This window comes from Calidris pugnax, unplaced genomic scaffold, assembly GCF_001431845.1.
Source record: "Calidris pugnax isolate Ruff unplaced genomic scaffold, ASM143184v1 scaffold102, whole genome shotgun sequence".
Classification (NCBI taxonomy): domain Eukaryota; kingdom Metazoa; phylum Chordata; class Aves; order Charadriiformes; family Scolopacidae; genus Calidris; species Calidris pugnax.
The window spans coordinates 3,941,113-3,955,731 of record NW_015090846.1 but is presented as its reverse complement, the minus strand read 5'-3'; the positions used below and the strand labels follow the sequence as shown (position 1 = coordinate 3,955,731).

The 14,619-nt window shown below is 53.1% G+C and overlaps 1 protein-coding gene across 3 annotated transcripts in view; it reads left to right on the top strand.

Moving 5' to 3' along the window:
* GPSM1 (G-protein signaling modulator 1) overlaps window positions 1-14,619 on the top strand; it is a 78,696-nt gene that overhangs the window by 54,955 nt on the left and 9,122 nt on the right. Inside the window, exon 1 of one of the 3 annotated variants that reach the window (XM_014942945.1) lies at window positions 12,096-12,611. The exons of the other annotated variants lie outside the window; for them this stretch is intronic. The gene's annotated coding sequence lies outside the window, so the exon portion shown is untranslated. Of the gene's footprint in view, window positions 1-12,095; window positions 12,612-14,619 lie in introns of those variants that run through there. 3 annotated transcript variants of the gene reach the window in all.

Sequence of the window (14,619 nt, the reverse complement as noted above, 5' to 3'; positions counted from 1 at the left end):
TCCCCTTTCCTAAAGTTTTCTGAAACACCCTTAGAAAACCAGTAGCTCCCCAGAAACCGGAGCTGGAGAGACTCAGGAGGCATTTGAAATTCGGGTGATGCTGCGTGTGCTGCTTGCCCAGGCACTTATTCAAGTGGTCCAGAGCCTGCCTGGCACATGGCTCACACCACCTGGTTGTCTTCAGGCCATGCCGCCGCCACACATGACATACCCTCCAGAAAGGGCTCTTTTGCCAGGAGAACGTCCCTGCAGTATGTTCTGGTGGACGAGGCTGGGTCACTTCAGGTGAATTTTGGTTTGTGTTGCTGCTCCCAGGTGGTGGTTTCACCAGCCTGACTTTGTGGCATCGGCCTCTGAACATTTGAAGTCAATGTCACTTTGCAGGTACTTGACAAAAGCAAAGCAACCCATTGCCAGGCAATGCCAGGGCTGCCAGGGCCACATCAGTCCGATGCGTGGGGAGTGTGGGTGGGCTTTTTTGAAAAGCTGTAAATTTGATCCACGTGAGACGTTTTAAATCAAACGTAGTAAACCCCACCCAAGACAGGAGAGAAGCTTTCCCTGGTCAAGCTGTTCAGGCAAAAATCTCCCCTGATTCCTCGTTCTGTGAATGCTCAAAGCAAAAATCCTCTTTAAGCCATCAGTAAAGAGCAAGTTCTTAATTAGAGGTGAGCTCTAATGGTTGATTTAAGGTGCTTTTGATGGAATGCCACAATGCCTGCTGTCCCATCAGAAGGTGTGGGCTCAGCCTGTGTGCACAGCCCTGTCTGCTGCTCTGCAGAGGGGAACAGAGGCTGTGCATGGGGATGGCCAGGAAAAAAACCTCATCCCAGGACTCCCAGGCTCCAAGCTGAGTGGTGTAACCTCTGGATAAGTCCTGCTGTCAACAGGGCCACCGAGCTCCTTCCGAAGGGTCCCTGCTGCAGCAGGCAGGTCCCATGGGTGCAGTGCCTGAGTCAGAGCTCCCGGCTCCTCTGCCCATCTCTGCCTCCTGTTTACCTCCCTCTTCCCCATCTGCCTGACGGGGTAATGCTGCCTCCCTGCCTACCCTGGGGAGGTTACAGAGGCGTGATGATGGCTGCAAAGTTGTTTGAGCTTCGGATGGCAGGGAGCTGTGGTGGTGTTATTAGCATTGGTGATGATGATGCTAATTACTGAACTGCTGGGAAACTCCCCATGGGAGGAGGCGGGAGAGGGGAGGGGAGGCAGGGGAAAGGGAAGGGAGGTGAAGTCAGCTCGGGGATGGAGAGGAGCCTGGCCCTGCTGGCAGCTCTGTCGGGCCCTGGGAGAAGGGCTCAGCCTGTTAGCAAAGCCGTGGGGATGCTGGGATGGATAGGAGAAGCCATGGCCCAGGTGCTGCGTAAGGTAGGAGAGCGTGCGGCAGGTCCCTCCCTGTGGCTTGGACCTTCCTGTCACTGCGGCTGGTGTTGCACGCGATGGAGAGCTCTTGCAGGAGGGTTGCATCACTGGTGGGGCAGAGATGGGCTTTCTTCCCCTCCTGTAGCCCTGTGAAGGTGAGGAATTTCCCAGCCATGGCTGGTAGTGGCTAGGAGGAGAGGGACCGCGACTGCCTGAGTCTGGAAGACGGGCAAAGGCGGGATCCTCTTCTCCTTTGAGGTCAGGTTTGGAGCTCCTGGTGGAAGATGAGGGCAGTGAATGCCTGGTTCTTCAAAGGCAGAGCAAAGGTGGGTTCGGTCTGGGAGAAGCTGGTGAGGCTGAGATGTGTTTGGTCCCATTTTCTATCTGTCACAGCAGAGTGTGAGCAAAAGGAGCTGCATTAGAGCTTGGTCCCTGTGCCTGCAGTCGCAGGTGGCCGGGTCCGAGTGCGCCCTGGGACTCATGCACCACACACCTTCTGAGTTTCCCCCCACACCCTCTGAGTTTCCCCCCTTTTAAAAGTAACATCAAAGCAGGAGGTTTCGTACCACATGAGGCTTGCAGACATCAAAGGCTTGCTCATAAATTTAACCCCTCTGCTCCTCTGCGGAGAAGGTCGTAACGCTCCAGCCCTTGATTGACTTGGTATCAGCTGTATTTTAGAGGGGTACTAGAAGGATGGGATTTTTCTAATGCTTCAGAAATATCAGAGGTCGTGTGTCTCTCACCCCGCCTCTCTGAGAGCAACCACTGTGGAAAAAGGAGAGGGCCCATGGAAGAAAGGGGATGTGTGTTCCTGCAAAGGCTTTCTGGGGAGGGGCTGGGGATGTGCCCCAATTCTGAGCCTTGTGTTTGAGGTCTGCACCGAGCTAAAGTCTCTGAATTCAATGAGACTGGGGATGTACAAGGGCTAAAGCACTTTATTGGCTCAAGGTCCAAAAGCTGGAGCAAAAGCCATGGAGAGAGGTAAGGATCGAACCCAATCCTCTCCCTTCCTTGGGGATCCATGCTCTAGAAATGCTTCTGTTCATCTGGACTCCCCTCTTCCCAGGGGAGTGCATCAGCTCGAGGGAGAGCTTCCTTGCTCTTCAAACCTGTCATCCATCCTGTCCTCAGCAAAGACCATTTATAGTCAAGAGAAAGAGAAGCTGTGTTTGATTGCAGTGACGACTTGCAGAGATGGGTTGCTGATGTATTTAGACACTGAACAATTTGCAAGCATGCTGCATCGCCAAGCATTCCCTAGGACAAATGTTTTTATAAGACCTTTTTTATGATTACGGTAAGAAGCAACCATAAAAGAAGGGAAAATTCTGTAGATCATACCAACACCCCACCCCACCCCCCGCCAAAGGCAGGTTTCCAGAGCTCTTTTGATGGTTTTCTCTCCTGTGATTAACTAGTGGCGTGTCCAGTTGCAGGAGTGATGTGCAGAGCAGGTGCTGGTGGTTGACCCTCTGCCTGGCCACCAAGAGTGTTCAGTTCAGGGAGAGTTCAGTTCCTGCTGTCACTGAGCAGAGAGCAGGGCTGGAGGGCGGTGTGGGCTCCGTGGTGGCACCAGGCAGGGAGGTCCTGCCTGTCCTTGCTGAATCATGTGTTGTCCAGGCAGCGGTAGGATGTCAGGTGCCCCCATCCATCCCCTGGGACTCCATCCTGGGGTGCAGAATTGGCCAGATGGATGCTCAGGTGTAAGGATAAATACTTGCACCCCGACTCCAAAGCTTCTTTCCCTGGTGGTCTTGTGTTTTTTGAGAGAAGATGAAACTGATGCTTCCTTGCAGTCCCTCAGGAGCTTGAACATGGGGGGTTGCCCCAGGCAGCCTTGGCTGCTCATGGTGGCTGCCGGAGGGTCTTACCTCTCTTTTAAGATGAGGTGATGGCCTCTTTGTCTTATTGATGTGTAAACAACCACAATGCAAGGGCAGTGCAAATGCACACCCTCCTACATCCCACAGTCTTTATGTTTTGTTTAACTGCATGGGTATAATTATGCCATTATCATTGGGCAGGCTTTTTGGTGTCAACGTGCTCCAAGAATCAAAGAGTGAGGGGGATGGAGAGGAAGAGAGAAGCCAGAGTCAGGGAGAGGGAAGGCAACTGCTGCTAAATTTAAAACTGTTCCTATGACACCTGGAGGCTGCTGTGTTGGTGTCAGTCCTGTTGGAACTGAGCAGGTAAACACTGAGACGTGGCTTGTTCTAGTAATGCTTTATCTTCTCGTTCAGTTTTATGGGACCTTCTGTGGTGCATCGTGCAGACGCAGAGCTGGGAGAGGGGCTGAGATATTTTCTGGCTGGAGGCAGGATACACCGGGAAACTTTCTGCAGGGCTGGAGTCTGACGGGTATCAGGGGACTTCCAGGGAATTGGGCTGTTCGGAGAAGCAGCCAGTGCTGTGGTTGCCTCCCTAGTGTCGTCTTAAACTGTCTGACATTTATTTCCAATATGAGTCTCTTTGTTAAGCTCTAGGGCCCTTTTTTTCTTTAGCTCCTCTTGTCTGACTCAGGTGGGCTGCTCTCACAGATGCTGCATGAACCAGGAGAGATGGAGAAGACGCTCTCCCCAGCCTAGAGGTGCAGCAGGGACAGCAGAGCCAGAGCCAAGACCCTCCTGAGTTTTGCAAAACGGAGCCCTGGCACACGCTGTTCCTTGCTGGGGCTTTGGTGCTGGCATGGGAGGCAGGGAAATAAATGGGTAGATCGAAAATCTCTGCAAAGGAACTGCACAGAGATGGTGGGGGGAGGCAATAGCGTTTTCTGGCTTGTGCTGCCTCTGCTGCATTCATTGCCTCAGAGGTAAATTATCAGTTTCTTCCTTAAATATTAACAGCTGCCAGGTAATGAATTCCCCCTCTCTGTTTTATAATGGCACTAAAATTGGGATTTGCCTTGGTTTTCTCTGTAATTATCCAATGAGAGCGTGTGAGTGAGAGGGAGGCAGGGCAGGCTCTGCCGCAGGCAAGTGTCGTGCCTGGGGGACTGAGCCGGGGTGTGGGGCTGGGGCTTCATGGGCCCTATGGCTTTACCATCCTTCATTAAGTTACTTTTTCTCATGCAGGGGGGCGGGTTTGGGAGGTAGACTCTGCAGTTGGAGTGAAATCCAGAATTACCTGCCAGGCTCCTTGGCATCCCTGGGGAGGTCCTGGTTGAGGTGTGGCTGGGAGGGAGCAACATCCCCAGCAGGGAGAGGTGAAGCAGGAGCCGTCCTGGTCCTCCAGAGCTCTGGGGCTGAATCCTGTGCTTGTGTGTCTGCCGTCACCCCCTCCTCGCTGGGGATGGCACCTGCATTTCAGACGACTCTGTGACTTGAGGTTTGGTTTTGTGAGAGACCAGCTGCCTTCGAGGAGCTGTGCATGGTTCTCTGCACGACAGTCCAAGGCTTTTCCTTGGCATCCTCTGCCTTGCTTGTCTGGGTGGCCAGAAGAAGCTTCTGCCCTGCGAGGTCCAAAGTTGGGAGTCCAGAGACTCTGCCTTAGATGCCTTGGGTGCAGTGTAGCTGGCTGCCTGGCTTGATTTGAGAAGCAGAGATCATCTCTTCCTCCCACAGCTTTTGCCTACGAGAGGGATACGGGCACTGGCTGCTTCAACCACCCCTTGCAGGCAGGTCCCAGGGGTGGCTCTGCTCAGAGCAGGGGGATTTTCACCACCCGGGAGTCTTCTCAGTTGATGCTGTTCTCATTTTGGAAAAATGACTGCTCTGCTATGGAGCCCCTGAAGGTGCAGTGCATGGCTGTGGCAGTTCTTAATTTAAGGCAGAAAAAGACCAGACTGTGATCTCTGGGTCACCTGTGAATATTTGACCGTTTTGGGTGCTGAAACAGGAGAAATGGCCCCTACAAGGTGCACTGTGCATCGCAGGACCAGCGTTAACTGTTCTCTCCCCTTTGTCCTGCAGATGATGTGGAGGACAAAAGCTAAGTAGAAAAGAGAACCTGTCCCCACTTAAGAGGCAGATAACACCCACACGGTCTGTGGGACAGGGCTGATGTTGGCAGGGCAGATGGTATCTGTGTGGGCAGCAGCTTGATCAGTATCCTTTGTCTGGGATGGGTGGAGGATTGCTTGCTCAGGGCTGGTCCTTGAAGTGTCCTGCCCAGATTTTGCTCTGAACAGAAGCAAGGCAGAGATATTGCTGCCTCCACGCCTTGGTGTCAGCCCCTAGACCTTGTCCTTGGTGAGATATTTTGGTGCTTAAGGTCCCAGAGATAAAGCTGAATTCCTTATCTTCCTGGCTTCGGGATATTCTTGTTGCTGCTACACCCTCTTTCTGCTTCTTCCCACTACATCTGTCCCTTGTTTCTCCTCCTCCCAGACTGAGGTCAAATTGTGAATCAAAGCTGTGCTGCGGAAGGGAGATAGGAGGCAGGATTTAACACAAGCCTGGGCTTGTGCATCAACTGCATCAAGCAGAAAAAAGGAACGTGATGGCTCAAGGATCCCCAAGGTCTTGATGCTTCTCAGATCCCTTGGGCTGAGGATCAGTCGAATGCAGGAAAGCACTTCTGAGCACCCCATATTCCATCCATAACTGGCAAGCGTGGAGGCCAGTTTGGGAGCTAAAAAACTGTAAGAAAGAGCCTCTCCTTAAGAGAGGAACCTGCTCTAGGCAGGAGGTAGAATCTGAACTGGTTGCCCAAGGTCCCCCAGCAGGCTTGTGTTGGAGGTCACAACAGAAGGTCTGCAGACTGGCTAGTCCAGTGGTCCAGGCTGGAGCTGACTAACCAAGCTACTGAAATACATTCTTCTTCCCCTGACTCACTGTAACTGAGTTTTCAGTTATTGGCACTTTGAAGCCATAATTGAGGTCTGCTCTCCTCCTTGCCTTTCTCCCGGCAAATTGTCAGCCATCAAGTGGTATGAGACAGTAAAAGAGATGTACACTCACCATTTCCTAGAAGCTGTCACTTTAAAGAGAACAATACTAAAAAGAGGGATGAATCAAAGCCAGACCCAGAGCAATAAAACTCCAAATGTTTGACTTCTCTCAAAATCTGGAACTCTTCATTCATGTCTAGGGTCTCTGCCGTGCCTGGGGCACTTTGTACGTTCACAGTTCCGGCCTCTTGCGTTTAATAAACTGCATGTGCCAGAAGAGCTTAAAAAAAAAAGAAAAAAATCATAGTCCAGGTTCTCTTTGGATGTAAATCAGCGTAACTCTGCTCGGATCACTGGAGCTGTGATGACACCAGATGACACAGGGGCCTCTGGTGACTGGGGATTTTGGCTGGTGGGATCTGGGGTGTAAGAAAGAACCTGATGGACCCAGCAGGTCTCTGCATGGACCGAGGCTGGGAAGGGAGCGTGGTCTGGCTGTGCTTGCAGGAGCCGTGCTGTCTGCTCTTCTATCGCTTGGTGGGTCTAGGGAGATCATCTTTTCTGTGCCAGTAACATGAGTTTCTCTTTGTATGAGTTATATTTAAAAACAGGGAAATGCACCCTGATAATGTGGGTTTTGGGTTTCACCTAAGGACAGAGCTGTAGCAGTGCAGGCGCCTCTATAATCAGACCCGTTTTGTCTGTGCTTTATCGTTGATAACGGCTGTTGCCAGCTACTGGACGGGGCTGCAGTGCTGGAGGCTCTCCCAGAAGACACAGCCTTGGGGCAAGTTTGGCTTCTGCTTGCTATTGCCCAGCTCTGGGGAGGCCAGATCACAGCCTCGTGTGGTCGCTTGGACATCCTGACCAGAGGCCACCCCCTGCCTTCGTTCATCACCAGCGCAGCTCCGTCCCCAGTGTGTGTTTGTCAGGCAGGAGAGTTCCACCATCCAGGCGATGGGCAGTGATCTCCTCTGGCTGCTCTCTAACCCCCTGCGTGTGGATAATCACGATCCCAACCAATGCCAGGCCTCTCTTCTGGATTTAGGACAGCAGAGGTTTTGGGTCTCTCTGGGCTGTCCTTGTGTCTGTGCTTGGAGGAGGTGTGGGGAACTGAGGGTCCTCCACGGCTGCGGGAGTGGGGAGAAGGATGTGAATCCATAAATCAAAGGAGCCTGAAATGAAGAAGGTTCAAGTGCTGTTTCTTGGAGATTTAATGGTAAAAAAACCATCCCTGTCACCATCCCTGGCTGTGTTTAAGAACCGTTTAGATGTGGTGTTGGGGGATATGGTGTAGGGGAGTACTTTAGAGTAGGGTGGATGGCTGGACTCGATGATCCCGAGGGTCTCTTCCAGCCTAGATGATTCTGTGATTCTGTGAACATTGTGGTAGCCAGAAGGCTCCCTCTGCCCCCGTATGAGTGTGAATGTGGCTGTCCGGGGGGGTGTCAGGATTTAGGGGTACAGGCAGGACAGGAGAAGGTCTCCCTGCTTTTGGCCGTGGCCGCTCGCTGGGCAGGGCACAACCTGCGTCCGGGTTAATGTGATGATCGTGCGTCTCTGCTCACACCTCGCCTTCAGCCTGTGTCCACGTTTCCCATTAGCAGTGCTATTTTCAAGCCTCCCAAAGCAATTAACACCAATTAATCTAAAAAAGGCTAAATAATGTTTTTTCAGAGCTCCCGGCTCCTTCCTCTGCCCCGTGCAGCCCCAGAAGACTGCAGCCCAGACCTGGCTGAGCCCAGCGAAGTGTTTGATGTGCAGGGACTGCTGGGGAAGCTTCTTGGGCAGATGTGCAATTAGGGAAGGGCTCCTAATGAGCCCTTTTCCATTCTGGATCGTCACATCTGTCCCAAAGAGTAGAGTGCAGTTCCCTGCAGCGCTCATTAAGCTGGAGTTGAGGGGGAACCATCGGTGCAGCCCTCTCTTGAGAGCCAGCAGAGTAAAACCACTGTGGATATACTTGGGAGCAGGAGGTGCAAGTGCCCTGAGATGTGCAGAAAAGTCTCTGGAGGATTTTTTGCCTCTGTCCAAAGCTATTTGCATTGTAATATTCTCCAGGCACTGTCACATGGAGCAAATCAGCCTCCCCATCTTTGCCTTCCCCAAACGGGGCGTAGTTTCATCTTGCCCTATTAAAGAGCGTGTGCCAGAGCAGGAGCTGCTTTTTGCTGATAGGAGAAGCTGTTCCTGTGTTGGCATGTGATTTTTGTCTGACCTGTTCAAGCTCTTCTGAGGAGGGCTGTGTCTGACCGTGGCTGAAATGGTAAACCCAGGGGTACCAGCCCCAGGATCCTCCCTGTCCCAGCAGGGCCAGGATTTCGTGTTTTGTGGGGTGCCTTGCGTAACGAGGCCTTGATCTGGAGCACGGCCTTCAGGCATTACTGGAACAGGGTAAATAATAATTAAGATTTGGGCGTTTGCTGCAGTGGAGGGTGTTTATGTGAAGTTTAGAGGTGCGTTATGGGTGCAAGTGTGGATGGGTGTGCGCGGCTCCACCAGCTTCACCCGACGGAAGGTGCTGTGTCTGCTCAGCTGCTTTGTAACCCAGCGCTGTGCTGAGAGCAGGGAGGTGTCTAAAATAACAGTACGTTTCAAGAAAGCAGCACAATTTTGGCAATCCGGGGACAGGTAGGCTTTTTTCGCAAAGGGTTTTCAAAGCAAATTGTCAGTGGGTTCCCATTTCAGATGCACAGGGCGCAGTGTCCTGCGGGGAGGAGGGCATCTCCGCTGCTTGGGGGAGCGTTGGATCATTTCCATCACTGGAGAGACTGGAGATGGAGCATGTCCTTCACCCGCAGCGGGCTCACAGGCACCTGTCTCCTCCATCACCACCTACTCCTCGGCAGGGCTGGAATTGGGGAGGTGGTGCGGTCTGCTGGATCGAGTATAGGTGACTGGGAGTGGAGCACTTAGATATTAACCTTGGCTTCTGTGCTAATTAATCAAAGAATATGGGTTATATCATGTAAAGCAATGGAGTTATTTCGGTTTAGCAAATTACTGCTGCTCAGCTGAGACTCAACAGCTGAGCGTGGTCCTAGTTCCACCCCCCTCCAACTGCAAAGTAAATCACTGCAACTGGCTTCAGCTGAAGCCTTGTGCTTTGCTGCTGGGCTGTGTTTGGGTGAGCAGGGTCAGGGACCCCAGCTCTGGCTGAGGATGAACATCAATTACACTCCAGGAACTCACCCCTTTGCTGGTGTCTGCCTGTAACCTGAATTGTTCTGAGCAAATAGTGCAGGTTCACTACCCTTTCTGGTATGTAAGGGACCCTCCAAGTTTTTGATGGGCCAAATTGGCCTCTGGAGCTTCCCATCTTCTCCCATAGGCTGGAGAGACTGACCTGGAATGATAATGCTTCTAACTTGTCTCCATGGTTTGTCATTTAAGCTTTAGGTGCTAAATCTAGGCTTGTGTGTTTCTATTAAAGGGTGGTGGGGAAAGCCAGCCTGGCATGGTAAATGCTGTCAAAACCTAGCTGGAAAAGTTGCTACATTAACTACAGAGCATCACTGCAGCTCCTTGAGGACTGTTGGAATACCTTGACTAACAGATTCCTCCCCAAAGAGAAACCAAAAGTAATTTCCACCCTATGGGTGCGCTGGTCTCAGCAGGGAGGGCTGGCTCGACCTGTGATTTCAGGGTAAGGTGATGGCGTAGCTGGGGAAAGTGTGTAAATCCAGAATTAATAAGGTTGCTGCACAAAGTAGCCAAATCTGAGCGCATTTGCATGGGCTTTGAGGCAGTCGGCTTGGCACGTAGCAGAGGTGTCAGTAACACTCCAGCCAGACACCCGCGCAGACACGCCACGCTCCCTCGCAAAATAAAAGCAAAAACACTATTGTCACCTGCCACTGATCCACAGGAGCGGGCTGAAGCCACGTGTGGAGGTAGGACAGGCTCCCGACAGGTCAGCAGATCCCATATTCGGGAAGGAGGGAGCGTGGGTGAGTTATTTTGATTTTGTTTGAAACAATAAAACCCAAGTTATTTGAAATCTTAACAACAGAAGCAGCTTTTAGCACCGGCGTTTATAGGGATGAGTGGGCGAGTTGTTTAAAGGGAAAAAACAACATCTTTGAAAACAGTCCAAGGAAGGGTGATAATTTCATCCTACCAGGGAAGCACGGGTGATCACATCCCGTGTCTGTGCCGGGTGTGTATGGTCTGCACCCAGGGCTGGGCAGTGCAGAAAACCCACCGAAGGGCACACGGTGCCACGGGCACACTCAGACACATGCTCACAGCTCCCCGGAGTGAGAGCTGGAGTCTGGAGTTGCAGATCATGGATGTCTCACTCCCTCTCCTTTGCTGCATCCTAAACCCAGGTGCAAAAAGTCCTTTCCTCTTGCTGTTCCAAGCACCGACCTCTTGTGTGGGGGCTCTATCCCTGAATTGTACCTGTCTTCTGCATTTTTCCCTCAATACCAGCTCCGGCTGTCCCCAGCTCCGGCTGTCCCCTTTTGTGGCTCTCCCAAGTTGACTCAGCTCTTCAGATGAGGGGCAGGGTCTCGGTTCTGGTTTGTTCCCCTCTTCCACCAAAGCATCCCCGTGGCTCAGCCCTCAGCAGTGCCACAGCAGGGACGTTCAGCTCTCACAGGCTGTGGCAGTGTCTGTGCCCCTGCACCCAGCGTGGCAGCAGGCAGGTCGGCTCTGCCCTGCCCCGTGCCCTTCCTTGCCCCTCCTTTCCCTCCTTGGTTGCTGTATCATTTTAAAAAATTAAATCACCAACTAAATTGAAGTTTAGTACATGAGCTCCCCAGGCAGCAGCTTAGTTTGAGGCCGATTCCCAATGGTCTCTTGCCTTCCATAGCCCGTGGCCCCAGAACAAAATAGATTCAGAGTAATTGCCTTTTGCCCGCTCTGTCCTGATACTGGGATTTTGCAAGGTCCTGGGTGATGGAGAGTTGGCTTTTCCTGGCGCACGACAGATGGGGCTGCCCCACAGGACAGATCCTGGCCAGCAGTGCTGCTGCGCTGGGGTTGTCCATCTCTCATGCCTGCAGCATCCCCACCGTGTCTCATCAGCACAGGGCATTTTATCACTTGTAGCTAGTGCTCATGTTGGCACAGCCTGACCCCCTCCCTGCCAGCCTCATGGGCACCCTTGGTTGGGTTCTTGGTTGCCCCAGCCCTGCTGCTGCTCTCCTGGAGGTGCTTTGTGCTTCCCCAATGCCTTGTCCTTGGGTCTGGGGTCGTTGTGAAGCCCATTGAGGCTTCACAGCCCCTCCTGGGGGTAGGAGGGGGCTGGGGGCTGAGCCCTGCTGTGTTCTGTACATGGGTACGGGGCTGGGAGTCCTGGTCTCAGACCCCACACAGTTCCCATGTTTCTAATCACTGTGTGACTCCTGGAAACAGATTTACAGCTATGGAAGTGCATGGGCAGTCCCCAGAAGCTGCATTTGTTCAGGATAAAGAAATTTCCTACTTTTGCAATGAAAAATGAGAATGAAGTGCAAGGCAGCGTGGACAGGGAGCCAGAGTGTCAATGGGGCACTGTCCCTCTTTTGCCATCGCCCTGCCAGGTGGCCTTTGGGAAGCTGCTTCTCCTGCCAGTCACCCGTTTCACTGTCAGAAACTCCCATTTCACAAATGGGAGGTAAAATCAGCTCTTTTGCTGCTGCGTAGCATTTCCATCTTGCCACGCTTAAAACCTTGTTGCAATTAGAAATTTCTCTCTGTTCAACAGTGGTACGGTTAAATTAAGAGATGCTTATGGCTGAGCGTCTTTGGCTCTTGCAATAGGACAAAAAAAAATATCACATATCTAATAATATGAAGAGCAGGGGGCCTATCAGGAGCTAAAAGTGGTCCTTCGATATTGTGGTGCTTTAAATTGGAGTGATCATTGTGTGTGTGTGTGTGTGCACGGTGCATTCACTGGTGTGTGTGCCTGTGGAGCTGAGTGTGTTTGCAGATGTAGTTTAGGAAAAAATTGATCCCAATCTATTTTTAAGGTGAAGTGTGTGTGGTGGGTAGGAGGTGAGGAGGTGGAAGGAAAGCTAAATATTCACATAGCTCCGCTCTGTGTTTGAGAGCATCATCTAATAACACTGGGATGGTGGCAGCGAGGTGAGGGAGAGAGGAGCTGCGCTGGAGCCCACCCCCCCGGAGCGAGGGCAGGGGGGTGACTCCGGGAGGAGCGTGGTGAGCGGGGCTGTCACTTTAAGCTGCCTCTCAGCACCCAGCAGGTCCCTGGTTTGGCGACGTTCTTCCCATGGCTGCGTGCTGCTCCGTAAATCCCTGCTCCGGCTCCGCATAAATCTCTGCTCCGGCTCCCTGTAAATCTCTGCTCCAGCAGCTGAGCAGCATCCAAGAGGCAGCCCCGCGTCGCCCGGCTCTGCCCTGCGAGCTCAGGGCTGTCTTGCCATGGACTTGTAAAAGCTGGAGCCCGGGGAAGAGCTGGCGGCGGAGGTCAGTAAGTAAAACTCGTTTTTTTTACGTGTTTCCCTTCTGTTCTCTGCAATGAGAGGCTCGATGGGGAGTAAGAGGAGGAGGTAGATACAGAGAAACAGAAGAAAGATTCACTCCGGCCAGGGTTTGGATATTGCCTGTGTATGCGTGGGGTTTTTTTTTTAAGTTTTCAGGTAGCCTCAGTTTGAACTTATTGTTATTAATATTTTTGCAACTTTATGGGAAACAGATGCAAGCAGTGCACGGGCTGCTCGGGTGCCTGCCGGTGCCTTCCAGCGGAGCGTGGGGAGCGTGGCTGGTGGCTCTCAGTGCCTGGCTGTGCTCACGGGGGAGGACAGGGTGCCAGCCCGCCCGGTTGGGAGGGAGCGTGGCAGCAGCACCGAAGGATTGGCATCGAAAGGGAAGTGCTGTCCTCAGCAAAGACTGGACAAGTTCAACAGCTTTTCTGACACGGAAGGTGACGGTCTCATGGAGGAGTGGAGAATCCAGCCAGCACCGAGCTGTTGGTGGCTGGGGACTGGGAGAACCTCGCTCCCAAACCCAGGGATGATGCTCCAGACATTTCATCTCTCGGTAAAACAGGCTGAGGCTTTTGGTCAGGGGTTTCCTTCCACTTCTCTCCTCCAGCCTCACCTTCCGGGAGGCTCTTTTCAAACCTCCCCTCCAGTGCCTTTTGCCAGCTGAAGCGATGAGGTGGGGGAGTCAGCTCAGAGCCTGATGCACCCAGGAGGTGAGGGGCTTTGGGGTGGTGGGGCTGGTCTCCTCGGTGCTTTCCTCCGGGGCGAGGTGTTGGGTGATACAGGGATAAAGCAAAGCCAAGCACAGGGGACTGGCAGGCAGCAGGGCAGCCCAGGATAAAGTGCTCCCAGCTCTGGCAGTCACCAGCACCACTCCAGCCCCGCTCCTGACTGGTGATTTTGGGGTCAACTGCCTTGAAAAGAAAGTAGGTAAGCAGTTGTGATGTATCTGGTTTATAGAGGGAGAGACAGATAAGGTATGGCACGCGGGCGTAGATGTGTTGGGATGAATATCTGCCAGGGCCTGGGCAGATAACTGCCTGCTAGAACAAGGGGCACAGTTTTTCCAAGAACTGTTTGCAGTCAAGAGCTTGGCCCTGGGGACAGATGGCTGGGTCCTGTCCCAGCTCTGCCACTGCATCACTGCAGGACATGGTCAAGTCACTTCGCCTCCAGGTTGTCGTCTTACTGAAATCAGGTGAGGAGGAGGAACTGGTGGTGGACACGTTTAAATGCTAAGAGAGACCTCTCTGAGGGGCTGCTGTGGGAGTAGTGGTGACAACTGCTGTGTTGTCCCTGACCTGGCCCACACACCAGGGCCAGACCTTCTTCGAGCAGCAGCTCCTGAGCTGCATCCACTGTGCCAGACCCACCAGGGTCCATCGGCCACTGGGCAGCAGGTTCTGCCCACAGGTAGGGTGACACCAGCCCCCTCGGAGGGCTGGGTGAAGCTGGAGTGAGCAGCCTCGAGTGCGACGTGTGCTGCTGCATTGGGGCAGGACGCTGAGCCTGGAGGAGAGAAGGGAGACCAAAGACAGAGCAGCTCCCCGTGGGGACACCGGCTGCGAAAAGAGAAGCTGATCCGAGAGAGGAACAAGGTTTGGCCATTTGGGTGGCTCATGAGGGTGTCTGCAGTTGGGTCTGCTGGGCAGCCCTCCCTTGGGAGGGGACATTTCACCCGTGCCTGGTGCAGCAGGTGCTTTCAGCACGTGGCAGCAGCAGGAATGGCTGGGGGACGTGCCGTGGCTCTGCCAGCACAGATACCTGCTGTGGTCCTTGGGGGCCTCTGGAGCCCTGTCCCAGAGCAGCCCAGGAGCGTGTTGTCATGCTCCCGTGATGGGACAGGGTTTTGGTGGGGCTCAGTGGCGGATGCAGGGAGAGCTGTCCAAGGGTGGAAACCCTGTGGGGTGTTAGTGGGCTGTGGCTTCGGGTGTTAGGAGCTGGGAAGTGATTTAGTTCTTGCAATTAGGCCTTCTGCCTTGGTTTAATGGCTTT